At 46.2% G+C, this 15,558-nt stretch overlaps 1 protein-coding gene across 5 annotated transcripts in view; it reads right to left on the bottom strand.

The window, feature by feature from the left end:
• LOC129842243 (lipoma-preferred partner homolog) overlaps positions 1-15,558 on the bottom strand; it is a 650,654-nt gene that overhangs the window by 489,658 nt on the left and 145,438 nt on the right. The window contains exon 5 of one of the 5 annotated variants that reach the window (XM_055910715.1): positions 15,286-15,410. The exons of the other annotated variants lie outside the window; for them this stretch is intronic. The gene's annotated coding sequence lies outside the window, so the exon portion shown is untranslated. The remainder of the gene's footprint in view (positions 1-15,285; positions 15,411-15,558) is intronic. 5 annotated transcript variants of the gene reach the window in all.

Consider the following 15,558-nt stretch of genomic DNA (forward strand, 5'->3'; position numbering starts at 1 on the left):
AGAGAGAAGGGGACAGGACTATCTCACTGACTAAAGACCAGCCACAGAGCCATGGAGGGAGAGAGAAGGGGACAGGACTATCTCACTGACTGAAGACCAGCCACAGAGCCATGGAGGGAGAGAGAAGGGGACAGGACTATCTCACTGACTGAAGACCAGCCACGGAGCCATGGAGGGAGAGAGAAGGGGACAGGACTATCTCACTGACTGAAGACCAGCCACGGAGCCATGGAGGGAGAGAGAAGGGGACAGGACTATCTCACTGACTGAAGACCAGCCACAGAGCCATGGAGGGAGAGAGAAGGGGACAGGACTATTTCACTGACTGAAGACCAGCCACAGAGCCATGGAGGGAGAGAGAAGGGGACAGGACTATCTCACTGACTGAAGACCAGCCACAGAGCCATGGAGGGAGAGAGAAGGGGACAGGACTATCTCACTGACTGAAGACCAGCCACAGAGCCATGGAGGGAGAGAGAAGGGGACAGGACTATCTCACTGACTGAAGACCAGCCACAGAGCCATGGAGGGAGAGAGAAGGGGACAGGACTATCTCACTGACTGAAGACCAGCCACAGAGCCATGGAGGGAGAGAGAAGGGGACAGGACTATCTCAGTGACTGAAGAGTAGAGGCTGTGATTGTCATTGAGCATTCTGCTTATTCACAAGGGGTGCGTTCCATATGGCACCCTATTCCCTACGTAGTGCACTACTTATGACCAGTCAATATATAGTAATAGGTGTGCCATTTGAGAGACTAACAAACAGTCGTGATTAACTATGAGGTGTCGGTTTACAGAAATGTAATAATATATTTATTTTTTTACATTGCTTTATGATTTGATGTTCTCTGAATTGAATTCCTCTGCATGTCACGAGTGGATTAATTTCCCACATCACACATCTGTCACACGTTGTCTGACCAGGTCTTACTGAAGGTAGCGAACGGAGAAAGAGAACGGGCGATCGCTCTTCACGATGGGGCAGGATATGGATTCTATGACAAGGGTGGTTTGGGACGCCCTCATTTTCAGAATATCATGTTTTTGGATTAGAACGTCGTGACTCTGTACCTCCATGCACATATTTTAATTCCATGACTGCCCACTCTGAATTTAAGAGTCACAACGTTTCAACTAAAAACATGATTTTACGAATGTTTGCAACCCAATAATATTTATGAAAATGAGGGCGACGCAAATCCACTAGTTATATTGGCTTTTTATTAATTCCATATATATATATATACACTCTGAGATCACTGTGTCCAGCACCTTAAAATATGTGTATCAATTGGAAAACACCAGGGGGGAAAAAACCGAGGAAGATGGAATTTATTCTCCCCATAAGTGTTATGGGTCGGGTTTGACCATCGAGTCAGGTCATTTCCAATCGTCACATGAGATTTGTCCTTCAGCAAGTCTGACAGAGGAGCGTGTTAACAGTAATTCCTAAGTATCTAAAACAATCAGGAAGTGGCTTTGACTGAGACATTAACAGTAGTATTACACAGAGTCGTCTTTAGCTAATTGGGTACAGTTCACTTTGGCTGTAATATATTTAGTATCCTGAGATGTTCCCAAATCGGGAGATAATATTTGAAGCACCAGATGAAAAATGGAAGAAACCGGGTCTGAAATGTATTAAAACAAGCGGTCTGCATTATATAGAGTCAACTCTCTCCTGTTGCGACTACCATCTCTTCTCTACCCCACGGCAACACGCACACACACACCTCATTCATGACGACAACAGACGGCGAGAGAGCCAGCGGGCAAAAAATCACACGGTTTGTTGTCAAAGCAACGGGAGTCAAAGCTCAGCGAAAAAAAGGGTGTGAGTCACAACCTGTCTGCTGCACACGGCTCAGCACCAGAGGGGGTCTCCCAAATGGACCCGATTTCCCTATTTAGTGCACTAGTCATTTCTACCAACAGACAGTATATATATATATATATATATATATATATATATATATATATATATATATATATATATATATATATATATATATATACCAACAGACAGTATATATCTATCTACCTATCTATCTATCTATCTATCTATATACCTACCTACCTACAGACAGTATATATATATATATATCAATTCAATTCAATTCAATTCAAGGGGCTTTATTGGCATGGGAAACATGTGTTAACATTGCCAAAGCAAGTGAGGTAGACAATACACAAAAGTGAAACAAACAAAACGAATTAACAGTAAACATTACACATACAGAAGTTTCAAAACAATAAAGACATTACAAGTGTCATATTAAATATATACAGTGTTGTAACAATGTACAAATGGTTAAAGCACACAAGTTAAAATAAGTAAGCATAAATATGGGTTGTATTTACAATGGTGTTTGTTCTTCACTGGTTGCCCTTTTCTTGTGGCAACAGGTCACACATCTTGCTGCTGTGATGCACACTGTGGTATTTCACCCAGTAGATATGGGAGTTTATCAAAATTGGATTTGTTTTCGAATTCTTTGTGGATCTGAACTGAAAAAGTGTGTACGATCACCCTATATCTATCTATATTTCTACCTACCTACCTACCTACCTACCTACCTACCTACCTACCGTATATCTATCTATCTATCTATCTACCAACAGACAGTATATATCTATCTATCTATCTATCTATCTATCTATCTATCTATCTATCTATCTATCATGTCTATCTATCTATCTATCTATCTATCTATCTATCTATCTACCAACAGACAGTATATATCTATCTATCTATCTATCATGTCTATCTATCTATCTATCTATCTATCTACCAACAGACAGTATCTATCTATCTATCTACCAACAGACAGTATCTATCTATCTATCTATCTATCTATCTATCTATCTATCTATCTATCTATCTATCTATTAATCATGTCTATCTATTAATCATGTCTATCTATCTATCTATCTATCTATTCAATTCAATTCAATTCAAGGGGCTTTATTGGCATGGGAAACATGTGTTAACATTGCCAAAGCAAGTGAGGTAGATATTATACAAAAGTGAAATAAACAATACAAATTAACAGTAAACATTACACATACATATCTATCTATCTATCTATCTATCAACAGACAGTATATATCTATATATATATCTATCTAACAACAAACAGTATATTACTATCCACAGTTGAAGTCGGAAGTTTACATACACCTTAGCCAAATACATTTAAAAACTCAGTTTTTCACAATTCCTGACATTTAATCCGAGTAAAAATTCCCTGTCTTAGGTCAGTTAGGATCACCACTTTATTTTAAGAATGTGAAATGTCAGAATAATAGTAGAGAGAATTATTTATTTCAGCTTTAATTTCTTTCATCACATTCCCAGTAGGTCAGAAGTTTACATACACTCAATTAGTATTTGGTAGCATTGCCTTTAAATTGATTAACTTGGGTCAAACGTTTCGGGTAGCCTTCCACAAGCTTCCCACAATACGTTGGGTGATCGTACATGCTTTTACAGTTCTGACCACAAATGTTCAATAGGATTGAGGTCAAGGCTTTGTGATGGCCACTCCAATACCTTGACTTTGTTGTCCTTAAGCCATTTTGCCACAATTTTGGAAGTATGCTTGGGGTCCTTGTCCATTTGGAAGACCCATTTGCGACCAAGCTTTAACTTCCTGACTGATGTCTTGAGATGTTGTTTCAATATATCCACATAATTTTCCGTCCTCATGATGCCATCTATTTTGTGAAGTGCACCAGTCCCTCTTGCAGAAAAGCACCCCCACAACATGATGCTGCCACCCCCGTGCTTCACGGTTGGGATGGTGTTCTTCGGCTTGCAAGCATCCCCCTTTTTCCACCAAACATAACGATGGTCATTATGGCCTAACAGTTCTATTTTTGATCCATCAAACCAGAGGACATTTCCCCAAAAAGTACGATCTTTGTCCCCATGTGCAGTTGCAAACCGTAGTCTGGCTTTATGGCGGTTTTGGAGCAGTGGCTTCTTCCTTGCTGAGCGGCCTTTCAGGTTATGTCGATATAGGACTCGTTTTTTTTCTGAGGTCTTGGCTGATTTCTTTTGATTTTCCCATGATGTCAAGCAGAGAGGCACTGCGTTTGAAGTTAGGCCTTGAAATACATCCACAGGTACACCTCCAATTGACTCAAATGATATCAATTAGCCTATCAGAAGCTTCAAAGGCATGACATAATTTTTGGTGGAATTTTCCAAGCTGTTTAAAGGCACAGTCAACTTAGTGTACGTAAACTTCTGACCCACTGGAATTGTGATACAGTGAATTATAAGTGAAATAATGTGTCTGTAAACAATTGTTGGAAAAATGACTTGTGTCAAACACAAAGTAGATGTCCTAACCAACTTGCCAAAACTATTGTTTGTTAACAAGACACTTGTGGAGTGGTTGAAAAACGAGATTTAATGACTCCAACCTAAGTGTATGTAAACTTCAACTGTATATATATCTATCTACCAACATATAGATTTGCCTCCTGTACTTTTATATTGGTTTGTCCTCCAACGATCAAAGACAGCAGATATCTCTAAACTGTCCATTCATGAGGTTTTAAATGGAAAAGTAATGTTTTGTCTCTCTCCGTCACAGCAGTCATAACAGACATCACATGTGGTTAGTCAAACGAAAAGAGGAGATGGCTTCCTCTCATATGGCTTATCATTTCACACTGTGACCTTTCACACCGGTATGATACATATCATAGAGAGCCGTGCATTTCTAAAGACCCTGTTCAGGTTGTACAACTGATACATTGTGTACAATAACAAAAACATGTGTTGTACATCAGTTGTAAAACCTGACAGCGTACAGGGCTACAGAGACCAGTAAGAAGGGCAACCTGTTTCAGAGAGGGCCAGTGAGGGCCATGTGTTTAAGAGAGGGCCATGTGTTTCAGAGAGGGCCAGTGAGGGCCATGTGTTTCAGAGAGGGCCATGTGTTTCAGAGAGGGCCAGTGAGGGCCATGTGTTTCAGAGAGGCCCGTGAGGCCATGTGTTTCAGAGAGGGCCAGTGAGAGCCATGTGTTTCAGAGAGGGCCAGTGATGGCCATGTGTTTCAGAGAGTCCAGTGAGGGCCATGTGTTTCAGAGAGTCCAGTGAGGGCCATGTGTTTCAGAGAGTCCAGTGAGGGCCATGTGTTCCAGAGAGGGCCAGTGAGGGCCATGTGTTCCAGAGAGTGCAGTGAGGGACATGTGTTCCAGAGAGGGCCAGTGAGGGCCATGTGTTTCAGAGAGTCCAGTGAGGGCCATGTGTTTCAGAGAGGGCCAGTGAGGGCCATGTGTTTCAGAGAGGGCCAGTGAGGGCCATGTGTTTCAGAGAGGGACAGTGAGGGCCATGTGTTTCAGAGAGGCCAGCGAGGGCCATGTGTTTCAGAGAGGGCCAGCGAGGGCCATGTGTTTCAGAGAGGGCCAGTGAGGGCCATGTGTTTCAGAGAGGGCCATTGAGGGCTATGTGTTTCAGAGAGGGCCAGTGAGGGCCATGTGTTTCAGAGAGGGACAGTGAGGGCCATGTGTTTCAGAGAGGCCAGCGAGGGCCATGTGTTTCAGAGAGGGCCAGCGAGGGCTATGTGTTTCAGAGAGGGCCAGTGAGGGCCATGTGTTTCAGAGAGGGCCAGTGAGGGCTATGTGTTTCAGAGAGGGCCAGTGAGGGCCATGTGTTTCAGAGAGGGCCAGTGAGGGCCATGTGTTTCAGAGAGGGCCAGTGAGGGCCATGTGTTTCAGAGAGGGCCAGTGAGGGCCATGTGTTTCAGAAAGGGCCAGTGAGGGCCATGTGTTTCAGAGAGTCCAGTGAGGGCCATGTGTTTCAGAGAGGGCCAGTGAGGGCCATGTGTTTCAGAGAGACCAGTGAGGGCCATGTGTTTCAGAGAGTCCAGTGAGGGCTATGTGTTCCAGAGAGGGCCAGTGAGGGCCATGTGTTCCAGAGAGTGCAGTGAGGGCCATGTGTTTCAGAGAGGCCAGTGAGGGCCATGTGTTTCAGAGAGGGCCAGTGAGGGCCATGTATTTAAGAGAGGGCCAGTGAGGGCCATGTATTTAAGAGAGGGCCAGTGAGGGCCATGTGTTTCAGAGAGGCCAGTGAGGGCCATGTGTTCCAGAGAGGCCAGCGAGGGCCATGTGTTTCAGAGAGGGCCATGTGTTCCAGAGATGGCCAGTGAGGGCCATGTGTTTCAGAGAGGGCCAGTGAGGGCCATGTGTTTCAGAAAGGGCCAGTGAGGGCCATGTGTTTCAGAGAGGGCCAGTGAGGGCCATGTGTTTCAGAGAGGCCAGTGAGGGCCATGTGTTTCAGAGAGGGCCAGTGAGGGCCATGTGTTTCAGAGAGGGCCAGTGAGGGCCATGTGTTTCAGAGAGGGCCAGTGAGGGCCATGTGTTTCAGAGAGGGCCAGTGAGGGCCATGTGTTTCAGAGAGGGCCAGTGAGGGCCATGTGTTTCAGAGAGGGCCAGTGAGGGCCATGTGTTTCAGAGAGGGCCAGTGAGGGCCATGTGTTTCAGAGAGGGCCAGTGAGGGCCATGTGTTTCAGAGAGGCCAGTGAGGGCCATGTGTTTCAGAGAGGCCAGTGAGGGCCATGTGTTTCAGAGAGGCCAGTGAGGGCCATGTGTTTCAGAGAGGGCAGTGAGGGCCATGTGTTTCAGAGAGGGCCAGTGAGGGCCATGTGTTTCAGAGAGGCCAGCGAGGGCCATGTGTTTCAGAGAGGGCCAGTGAGGGCCATGTGTTCCAGAGAGGGCCAGTGAGGGCTATGTGTTTCAGAGAGGGCCAGTGAGGGCCATGTGTTCCAGAGAGGCCAGTGAGGGCCATGTGTTCCAGAGAGGGCAGTGAGGGCCATGTGTTTCAGAGAGGGCCAGTGAGAGCCATGTGTTCCAGAGAGGGCCAGTGAGGGCCATGTGTTCCAGAGAGGCCAGCGAGGGCCATGTGTTTCAGAGAGGGCCAGTGAGGGTCATGTGTTTCAGAGAGGGCCAGTGAGGGCCATGTGTTCCAGAGAGGGCCAGTGAGGGACAAGTGTTCCAGAGAGTGCAGTGAGGGCCATGTGTTTCAGAGAGGCCAGTGAGGGCCATGTGTTCCAGAGAGGGCCTGTGAGGGCTATGTGTTTCAGAGAGGGCCAGTGAGGGCCATGTGTTTCAGAGAGGGCCAGTGAGGGCCATGTGTTCCAGAGAGGGCCAGTGAGGGCCATGTGTTTCAGAGAGGGCCAGAGAGGGCCATGTGTTTCAGAGAGGGCCATGTGTTTCAGAGAGGGCCAGTGAGGGCCATGTGTTTCAGAGAGGGCCAGTGAGGGCCATGTGTTTCAGAGAGGGCAGTGAGGGCCATGTGTTTCAGAGAGGGCCAGTGAGGGCCATGTGTTTCAGAGAGGGCCAGTGAGGTCCATGTGTTTCAGAGAGACCAGTGAGGGCCATGTGTTTCAGAGAGGGCCAGTGAGGGCCATGTGTTTCAGAGAGACCAGTGAGGGCCATGTGTTTCAGAGAGGGCCAGTGAGGGCCATGTGTTTCAGAGAGGGCCAGTGAGGGCCATGTGTTTCAGAGAGGGCCAGTGAGGGCCATGTGTTTCAGAGAGGGCCAGTGAGGGCCATGTGTTTCAGAAAGGGCCAGTGAGGGCCATGTGTTTCAGAGAGGGCCAGTGAGGGCCATGTGTTTCAGAGGGCCAATGAGGGCCATGTGTTTCAGAAAGGGCCAGTGAGGGCCATGTGTTTCAGAGAGACCAGTGAGGGCCATGTGTTTCAGAGGGCCAGTGAGGGCCATGTGTTTCAGAGAGGGCCAGTGAGGGCCATGTGTTTCAGAGAGGCCAGTGAGGGCCATGTGTTTCAGAGAGACCAGCAGGGTTGGGCAGGTTACTTTCGAAATGTAATCTGTTAGTTACTAGTTACCTGTCCAAAATTGTAATCAGAAACACATCATTTGGATTACCCAAACTCAGTAACGTAATCTGATTACATTCAGTTACTTTTAGATTACTTTCCCCTTAAGAGACATTAGAAGACAAAAATGTATGTTACCAATTGAATGGCATCATTGCATGATAAATCAATGTTAAAGTTTACAGAGCGCATTTTTCACTGGCTGTGCACTGGTTTCAAAAACAATGATTGATAGGCAGCTTAAACGTCTTGATGTGTGGCCCACATCACTCCACATCACCACTTTATTTTAAGAATGTGAAATGTCAATCTTTGTCCCCATGTGCAGTTGATTAAACAGTCCATTACTCCCCGACCCTGGAGACAGGTGAGTTTGGCCCACATCACTCCAGAGAGACGAGATTAAACAGTCCATTACTCCCCGACCCTGGAGACAGGTGAGTTTGGCCCACATCACTCCAGGGAGACAGGATAAAACAGTCCATTACTCCCCGATCCTGGAGACAGGTGAGTTTGGCCCACATCACTCCAGGGAGACAGGATAAAACAGTCCATTACTCCCCGACCCTGGAGACAGGTGAGTTTGGCCCACATCACTCCAGGGAGACAGGATAAAACAGTCCATTACTCCCCGATCCTGGAGACAGGTGAGTTTGGCCCACATCACACCAGGGAGACAGGATAAAACAGTCCATTACTCCCCGACCCTGGAGACAGGTGAGTTTGGCCCACATCACTCCAGGGAGACAGGATAAAACAGTCCATTACTCCCCGACCCTGGAGACAGGTGAGTTTGGCCCACATCACTCCAGGGAGACAGGATAAAACAGTCCATTACTCCCCGATCCTGGAGACAGGTGAGTTTGGCCCACATCACTCCAGGGAGACAGGAATAAACAGTCCATTACTCCCTGACCCTGGAGACAGGTGAGTTTGGCCCACATCACTCCAGGGAGACAGGATAAAATAGTCCATTACTCCCCGATCCTGGAGACAGGTGAGTTTGGCCCACATCACTCCAGGGAGACAGGATAAAATAGTCCATTACTCCCCGATCCTGGAGACAGGTGAGTTTGGCCCACATCACTCCAGGGAGACAGGATAAAACAGTCCATTACTCCCCGATCCTGGAGACAGGTGAGTTTGGCCCACATCACTCCAGAGAGACAGGATAAAACAGTCCATTATTCCCCGATCCTGGAGACAGGTGAGTTTGGCCCACATCACTCCAGGGAGACAGGATAAAACACTCGGCGTGAGTCCCCAGGGACCATAGCAGCGTAATATCTAGGAAATAGGGTCCATTTATGATGCAGACTCGTTTTGGGATGGTAAGCCCTTGCTGTTAATGGTAACGTTGCTGTTGCTTACTGCTGCTGCTGGTAGCCTAGAGGTTAAAACGTCGGGTCAGTAACCCAAAGACCAGAGTCAACCAGGTGAAAAAAATCTGTGGATGTGTTCTTGAGTAAGGCACTTCTCTCGAATGGCTCTACTATGGATGACGGTGTAAAACACGCTTCACTGCACCTATCCGGTGTATGACAATCAAACATGTTATTTAAAAATAAAGTTTAATTACAGACTAATCAAACGATAAACATGGGAAATAACAGACCCCCCCCCCCCCCCATTAGCCAAGGATCCTGTTGATATACATTACAAATGAGATTTAGCACTGTGACTACTACAAAGAAATTTCACACCCTTCGCCGAACAGGTAAGGCAGACGGTACGTCCCAAATCGCACCCTACTCCCTATGTAGTGCACTACTTTTGACCAGGTTCCATAGGGCTCTGGTGAAATGTAGTGCACTAAATACGGTATAGGGTGCCATTTAGAGGGACAAGAGTGAGGGACAAGAGTGTCATTTGAGATGCAAGACAGAGGAAAAAGCACATTTAACTTCAGAATGTGTGAAATTAACAGCTACCTCTCGTTGCTCTCGGTAAAAACACCCGCTAGGCACATTTACTTCTGTTTCACACATGTTTCTGCCCCGTTTATTAAATACAGACGTGTTTTAGATTGTGAGGTGTCGAAAAAAAGGCCCAAAAAATATTGACAAAATAATGACTTGGCAATCCAAAATCTATCACTTGAAAAGTTAACGTCAGAACTTTTTGTTTGCCTTATTTTGTGGTTTACTTAGCGGTTGACTTGGTCTTTCAGCCGTTTCTCTGCAGTGACAGAACTTTTCTGTCTGAAATGGAAAAGTGTAAATAGGAACAGTTTGATTCAGAGTGACAGCCTGTATTGACACGGGACACATCAGAAGGAATCGGACGGCTTTTATAACGTGTGGAGACGTGAGCGCTGCAGTGTCGTTGCAAAAACATAGTTCTATTTACTAACAGAACTTCAGTTAAAAATATGAAAATGGTATTACATTTGGTGAAGAGCACATTATGACTTGTTTAGGATTCAAAACTCAAAGTTAAAGACTTGAGACTTGACTTGAGACTTGACTTGTGACTTGACTTGTGACTTGAGACTTGACTTGAGACTTGACTAGGACTTGCCTGTCTTGACTTGGGACTTGCGACTTGAGTACTAAGACTTGAGACTTACTTGTGACTTGACTCGGACTTGCCTGTCTTGACTTGGGACTTGAGTGCTAAGACTTGAGACTTACTTGTGACTTGTAAAACAAAGACTTGGTCCCACCTCTGATCAAAACATGGTTTTATTAACTAACAGAACTTCAACACAGTCCGTCACTGCTGCCGTCAATACAGTAAAGGACAGATGATGTGTGTGTGTGTGTGTGTGTGTGTGTGTGTGTGTGTGTGTGTGTGTGTGTGTTATTTGTTCCTTAATTCTTCAAGCTCTATAGTCTCAGGAGTAAGTTCATCTCATGTGAATCTCAGGAGGTTCTTGAGTGACAGACAGACAGCAGTAAAAAACAAACATAACGTAACCTCCTGCGTGGTTCTAACTCTGCTGCATGTCCCGTCCCCAGACAACCCCCCCCACTCACAACGGTGATTACGCTGAACAGCTGTGATGTGGCACCGCTATACTCACAGAAATAAAAAGGTTTCAGGAAGTGAAGAGCAATACAGAGGTTGGTGCTGCAAATAGTTTTTAAGGTTTACCAAAATGAATAAGACGCAAACTTCTCTCACTACCACTGACCATGGTCCCAGTCTCTATATAGAACACTGACCATGGTCCCAGTCTCTATATAGAACACTGACCATGGCCCTAGTCTCTATATAGAACACTGACCATGGCCCTAGTCTCTATATAGAACACTGACCATGGTCCTAGTCTCTATATAGAACACTGACCATGGTCCCAGTCTCTATATAGAACACTGACCATGGTCCCAGTCTCTATATAGAACACTGACCATGGTCCTAGTCTCTATATAGAACACTGACCATGGTCCCAGTCTCTATATAGAACACTGACCATGGTCCCAGTCTCTATATAGAACACTGACCATGGTCCCAGTCTCTATATAGAACACTGACCATGGTCCTAGTCTCTATATAGAACACTGACCATGGTCCCAGTCTCTATATAGAACACTGACCATGGTCCCAGTCTCTATATAGAACACTGACCATGGTCCCAGTCTCTATATAGAACACTGACCATGGTCCTAGTCTCTATATAGAACACTGACCATGGTCCCAGTCTCTATATAGAACACTGACCATGGTCACAGTCTCTATATAGAACACTGACCATGGTCCCAGTCTCTATATAGAACACTGACCATGGTCACAGTCTCTATATAGAACACTGACCATGGTCCCAGTCTCTATATAGAACACTGACCATGGTCCCAGTCTCTATATAGAACACTGACCATGGTTCTAGTCTCTATATAGAACACTGACCATGGTCCCAGTCTCTATATAGAACACTGACCATGGTCCCAGTCTCTATATAGAACACTGACCATGGTCCCAGTCTCTATATAGAACACTGACCATGGTCCCAGTCTCTATATGGAACACTGACCATGGTCCCAGTCTCTATATAGACCACTGACCATGGTCCTAGTCTCTATATAGAACACTGACCATGGTCCCAGTCTCTATATAGAACACTGACCATGGTCCCAGTCTCTATATAGAACACTGACCATGGTCCTAGTCTCTATATAGAACACTGACCATGGTCCCAGTCTCTATATAGAACACTGACCATGGTCCCAGTCTCTATATAGAACACTGACCATGGTCCCAGTCTCTATATAGAACACTGACCATGGTCCCAGTCTCTATATAGAACACTGACCATGGTCCCAGTCTCTATATAGAACACTGACCACGGTCCCAGTCTCTATATAGAACACTGACCATGGTCCTAGTCTCTATATAGACCATGGTCCCAGTCTCTATATAGAACACTGACCATGGTCCCAGTCTCTATATAGAACACTGACCATGGTCCCAGTCTCTATATAGAACACTGACCATGGTCCCAGTCTCTATATAGAACACTGACCATGGTCCCAGTCTCTATATAGAACACTGACCATGGTCCCAGTCTCTATATAGAACACTGACCATGGCCCCAGTCTCTATATAGAACACTGACCATGGTCCCAGTCTCTATATAGAACACTGACCATGGTCCCAGTCTCTATATAGAACACTGACCATGGTCCCAGTCTCTATATAGAACACTGACCATGGTCCCAGTCTCTATATAGAACACTGACCATGGTCCCAGTCTCTATATAGAACACTGACCATGGTCCTAGTCTCTATATAGACCATGGTCCCAGTCTCCATATAGAACACTGACCATGGCCCTAGTCTCTATATAGAACACTGACCATGGTCCCAGTCTCTATATAGAACACTGACCATGGCCCTAGTCTCTATATAGAACACTGACCATGGTCCCAGTCTCTATATAGAACACTGACCATGGTCCCAGTCTCTATATAGAACACTGACCATGGTCCCAGTCTCTATATAGAACACTGACCATGGCCCCAGTCTCTATATAGAACACTGACCACGGTCCCAGTCTCTATATAGAACACTGACCATGGTCCCAGTCTCTATATAGAACACTGACCATGGTCCCAGTCTCTATATAGAACACTGACCATGGTCCCAGTCTCTATATAGAACACTGACCATGGCCCCAGTCTCTATATAGAACACTGACCATGGTCCCAGTCTCTATATAGAACACTGACCATGGTCCCAGTCTCTATATAGAACACTGACCATGGGGCTCTATTTGTTGTTAAAAGTCCATGCAGTCTTTCACCAGTTCAGACTACATTCCACTCAAATCAGGCCCTCTATTATAATAGCCACAAGAGGAACTAGTTTTCCAAACAGTAGAGAGACAGAAAAGTATGTTGGGTGAGGTAAGAGCACAGGTGTACAAGCAGAAAGGCAGACATGTACACACACAAACTCTCTCTCTCACACACACACACACACACACACACAGACAAACACGTGCGTAAGCGTACAGACACACACCACAGAGAGAAAGAATTGTGTGGAATCAATGGCTCAGCTCATTTCTCGCCTCTCAACAACCACCCTCTTTCTCCATCTCTCTGTGCTGAAAAGGCCCTTTGGGGGGAAGAGAGAGAGAGGGGGGGGGGATAGAGAGAGAGAGAGAGAGGGAGAAAGGGGGGAATAGAGAGAGAGAGGGGGGGGATAGAGAGAGAGAGAGAGAAGGGGGGAATAGAGAGAGAGAGCGAGGGGGGGAAAGAGAGAGAGAAAGAGAGAGAGAGAGAGGGAGAGACAGAGAGAGAGAGAGAGAGGGGGGGGTAGAGAGAGAGAGAGGGGGAAAGGGGGGGTAGAGAGAGAGAGAGAGAGAAGGGGAGAATAGAGAGAGAGAGGGGGGGTAGAGAGAGAGAAAGAGAGAGAGGGGGGGGGGTAGAGAGAGAGAGAGAGAGAGAGAGAGAGAGAGAGAGAGAGAGAGAGAGAGAGGGGGGGGTAGAGAGAGAGAGAGAGGGAGAAAGGGGGGGTAGAGAGAGAGAGAGAGAAGGGGAGAATAGAGAGAGAGGGGGGTAGAGAGAGAGAAAGAGAGAGAGGGGGGGGTAGAGAGAGAGAGAGAGAGAGAGAGAGAGAGAGAGAGAGAGAGAGAGAGAGAGAGAGAGAGAGAGAGAGAGAGAGAGAGAGAGAGAGGGGGGGGGGGGGTAGAGAGAGAGAGAGAGGGAGAAAGGGGGGGTAGAGAGAGAGAGAGAGAGAAGGGGAGAATAGAGAGAGAGAGGGGGATAGAGAGAGAGAGAGAGAGAGAGAGAGAGAGAGAGAGAGAGAGAGAGAGAGAGAGAGAGAGAGAGAGAGAGACAGACACACACCTCTCCAACACGTTGCCTCCTTAACCTCAAACAGCAGGTGCTAATTCAGTGTTGTTCAGTGTAATTTAGATCGCTAACAGAGCCCTGCACAGACAGATTCGACGCTACAGGAGACTACTGTAGGAAGTGGAACAAACAATTTACTTACACAAGGCTTGTTTTGGACACAATTATGATCACCCCATGTACAGAATGACCACCTGCGTCATGTTGATACCACTGAGCATCACTTCCATATGGGCCAACAGAGGACTACGCCAAGCGTCATGTTGATACCACTAGGCATCACTTCCATATGGACCAACAGAGGACTACGCCAAGCTTCACGTTGATACAACTAAGCACCACTTCCATATGGACCAACAGAGGACTACGCCAAGCTTCATGTTGATACCACTAAGCATCACTTCCATATGGACCAAAACAGAGGACTACGCCAAGCTTCACGTTGATACCACTAAGCACCGCTTCCATATGGGCCAACCGAGGACTACGCCAAGCTTCACGTTGATACCACTAAGCATCACTTCCATATGGACCAACAGAGGACAACGCCAAGCTTCATGTTGATACCACTAAGCACCACTTCCATATGGACCAACAGAGGACTACGCCAAGCTTCACGTTGATACCAATAAGCATCACTTCCATATGACCCAACAGAGGACTACGCCAAGCTTCACGTTGATACCACTAAGCATCACTTCCATATGGACCAACAGAGGACTACGCCAAGCTTCACGTTGATACCAATAAGCATCACTTCCATATGACCCAACAGAGGACTACGCCAAGCTTCACGTTGATACCACTAAGCATCACTTCCATATGACCCAACAGAGGACTACGCCAAGCTTGATGTTGATACCACTAAGCATCACTTCCATATGGACCATTGACAAAAGTAGTCTGTTTAATGCAGTGTGCGTCCCAAAATGGCACCCTATTCCCTATTAGCTCTGGTCAAAAGTAGTACACTATGTAGGGAATAGGGTGCCATTTGGGAAGCAGACAGGGTCTGAGATGGACCACCTTTCATCCCCCTTTTCTCTTCTGTCCTTGATGTTATCCTCTCCTGTATTCATTTCCTAAATGAATAACAACGTTAAAGGTTAAAGCCCTGCTTGAGAAGTAACCTTGTGTGTCTTTGGTCTTCTACTTGACTCGCAACAGGGGTCTGTTATTAATATGGAGAGCGGCAGTTCCATCGTACTTTCTCTGGTTCAACTTCACGGAGATAAAAACTTTGCAGTTTGGAGATCTGAGAGAGACGAGAAATGACGTGTGTGTGTTTTTAAGTAAGTAAGTAGGCCTGATCCAGTGTGGTACTGGTTTCATCACCTAACACCAGTGTGGTACTGGTTTCATCACCTAACACCAGGTGTGGTACTGGTTTCATCCCCTAACAC

This window comes from Salvelinus fontinalis, unplaced genomic scaffold (assembly GCF_029448725.1).
Source record: "Salvelinus fontinalis isolate EN_2023a unplaced genomic scaffold, ASM2944872v1 scaffold_0025, whole genome shotgun sequence".
Taxonomy (NCBI): domain Eukaryota; kingdom Metazoa; phylum Chordata; class Actinopteri; order Salmoniformes; family Salmonidae; genus Salvelinus; species Salvelinus fontinalis.